Source organism: Geospiza fortis, unplaced genomic scaffold (assembly GCF_000277835.1).
Source record: "Geospiza fortis unplaced genomic scaffold, GeoFor_1.0 scaffold381, whole genome shotgun sequence".
NCBI lineage: Eukaryota > Metazoa > Chordata > Aves > Passeriformes > Thraupidae > Geospiza > Geospiza fortis.
In genome coordinates, this window is record NW_005054348.1 from 1,360,226 (window position 1) to 1,363,358 (window position 3,133).

Sequence of the window (3,133 nt, forward strand, 5' to 3'; positions counted from 1 at the left end):
GGATAGAAGCTGGAAGTGGTCTGTTACCAGATACTGCCAAGCAAACCATGTCCAATCAAGAAAACTGGTTGAAGTTCTTTCCACTTAAACCTTGCAGTTTTCCTGGGAGACAAGAGCTCAAGCGCTGGACTAGGCAAATTAGACAAATGTGAGCGGAAGGCATATTCCTGTGCCTATATATTTTTTTCATTATATACTCTGCTCCAATCCAAGTGCAAGGCAAATCAGTCAGATGAACTCAGAAAACTAGAAGACGCATTTTAATGTTTACCTGATCTCTACAATGAATTTGAAAGTGCACATAATTTTAGCTATTTCGCCACTGCCATAGTTAATACATGAGGCTGAAAAAGCAAAGTTTCACAGCAAGAGCTCAGCTCCACAAAGTGCTGATATTCCTAAAACAGACTTTCCTTAGGCTTGCAGACACCAAATAAAAACCACAGGTGCACTGCTGATGTTTCAGAAACTTTGTGACAAGATAATTTCTTACTTTGAAGTATAATTGATACTTTCCTCAGTAACTAAACAAAAGTAATTGCAGTGGTAAAGGCTTCAAGACAAAGAGATCTCATAACCTTGTAATGCAAACCCAGTAAAAAGATATATTTTTAAAGGAATTAATTAAAATATAACATTGAAAGTGTAAAAAATAAATAGTAAGAAGCAGCATTTTTGCATCTATCTAGTACCTAAAAAGCAGCATTCCCCCACAGCATAGATAACTTCCTGAGAAAATGAAACAGTATTTGTAATCTCAAATTCAGGTTAGAGTTGACTTCAGGCTCCACGGTGGACATAATAAAATTTATGCTGGACACAGCAAAAGCACACCGTTAACAAAAAAAAAACACGCAAATGCAACTCTGCAAGAATATTTATCTTCTTAACAAAGACATCAGGGAGATTTGTAGAGAAAGAAAAACCTAACTTTCTTCTCAGAAAAGAGAAGCACATGAGGGATTATTACCTTTACTGAATTGGACATGATATATCTGAGTAGCCAAGTTGGAACAATTTACCATTAGGTGTAAATATCTTGACAGACAGCTAGCAACAAGCACACAATTTTAAACTAATTTTGCAAAAGCCAGGTCACACACTTCTGGCACCTAAGGAAGATTAATATTAATTGTGTTAAAATGGCAGACAAGGGCATGAATTCAACACATTTAGGCCATTACATACAACAGCACACAACACAATTAGTGTATGATTCAGCTCTGGTTAAAATCTAGAGGAGGTTTGACATCAACATCAGTGAGAACAGAACCAGACTTACAAAAAACATACATGGCCATATAGAGACATCACAGTCATAGACCAACAAATCATTTTCATTTAAACATTCACTGGAATGTTTAACAGATGAAGAGTAGATTATTCTGCTAGACAATATACTAAAATCAATCAATTTACATTTGATTTCCAGTATCATTTAAGCAAGAGGTAAGGAAGACAGGTTTTGATTTGAAGCAGTCTTGTAATACAGGATTTGTTTTTAGGCTTCTAGCCAAAAAGTGTATTTGTGCCATAAGTATTTTCTTCCAGACTTTTGTTAATAGAATAACCTTTAACAACCTGTTATACCAATCTGCCTGTTTTATGTATTTCTTTCATTTAAAAGATTTATTCCTTAGGCAAGAAAAATGAGATCCAGCTAGAAATTTTGAAAGGAATATAATTATTTTTTTCAGCTGATTACTCATTAATTGAAACGTATGCAGTAAGGTTACAAACCTATTTCACATGCAGAATTCCTTGTTTCTCTGCCCCTCCCAGTAAAACAAATTACTAGGGTACAACCACTAATAGCAAATCGTAACTTTTGAGTAAGAACTTACTACAACAAAGTGCGCTTCCCAAGCTCTAGATGTGGTTCCAATTGTCAAACTGTAATTCTGTAACAGACATAAATCATCATAAAAAAAACCTCACTCATCAACAGAAGTTACAGAGGTAAATAAAGAAGTAATTTTGTTAGCACTGATAATACCACACAGTTCACCACCAATTAACCTCATTCCTTCATTGAATATGTGTTCTGACCCATGTTAGTTTATTTTGTTAGTAAATCAAAAAGTGCAGCAAGGCTTCCTGTGCAAACAGAAGTGCAAATGCCATGCATAAGAAATAAATGTCCCCCATCGAGTTGGGAAGGTTGAGCACTTCTCATACACCATTTTAACTGGATTACTTTACAGGATTACAGCCTCAGAAAACTGATATAGTAACTCTCACCTCAAGGTTTTCCTAGCATCAGCAGAAAATACCTTTGTGCAGAGGGCCAGAGTAAACTATTCCATAAGTCAGGCACAGGATGTGTGGAGCTGATTTATCAAGTCTGAGGGACAGTCCCCCAAAACAAACTGGTTTTGAAGGGAAAAATATTGTCACTGATGTTCTTTTATCTTTACAGCTTGTCAAGAGAAAAATAAACTGTAGAACAGAAAGCAGAATAAAAAATGTGCATAAAATAGAAAACATCTAATTCTGCTTCAGTAACAGATTTCTACTACCAGAAAGGAAAAAACTCAGAAAATTCAGCTGCAATTGCAGCTGACATACAAATTATGAGATAGAATTCAACCAGAAATTTCAAAAGAAAAAACAGCAGTACATTACTTCGGATATAATCAGAATAAAATGATGCTTGTAACATTTTCAACAGAATATGTCAATGTTGCAACTTGATATACCTTTAAACCACGTCCATTTAATTTTCAGTAGATTAAAAGAGGTATGAGAATTCCAAGGTCCGATGGGAGAAAAAAGAATCAAATATGCTTTCAGTTGCTTGAAGTCAATAAACAAGTGTAAATATCCCAGTATTTTAAAATGCAGGTATACAGTATTTTACTGAACTGAGCAACACATCTCACCTGGAAAAAGATACCTCCACTCACCTTTAGGAACATGAAAATCTAATTCTCACTACCTAATTACTCATTTTTCACCTCCCACTCATGGAAAATTGAAGTGTTTCTTCTTGCATCTAAACTTAAATAACACTTTCTATGCAAAAGCTGGTTTGTTGAGTTTTTTGGTTTTTGGTTTGTTTGTTTTTTTTTTCTGAAAAGCCAGGCAACAAACTATGCCTCTCAAAAGGACGACAAAGCTCACCTTCAAGTTA

General features: G+C 35.0%; 1 long non-coding RNA gene across 1 annotated transcript; it reads right to left on the minus strand.

Annotated features, from left to right (window-relative positions):
* Window positions 1–85: 85 nt before the first annotated feature.
* Window positions 86–2,287, minus strand: LOC115948116. Its single transcript, XR_004081961.1, has 3 exons — window positions 2,242–2,287; window positions 1,845–1,901; window positions 86–129 (listed from the first exon to the last, which is right to left on the minus strand). It is a non-coding gene; the product is annotated as an uncharacterized LOC115948116 (long non-coding RNA).
* Window positions 2,288–3,133: the final 846 nt, after the last annotated feature.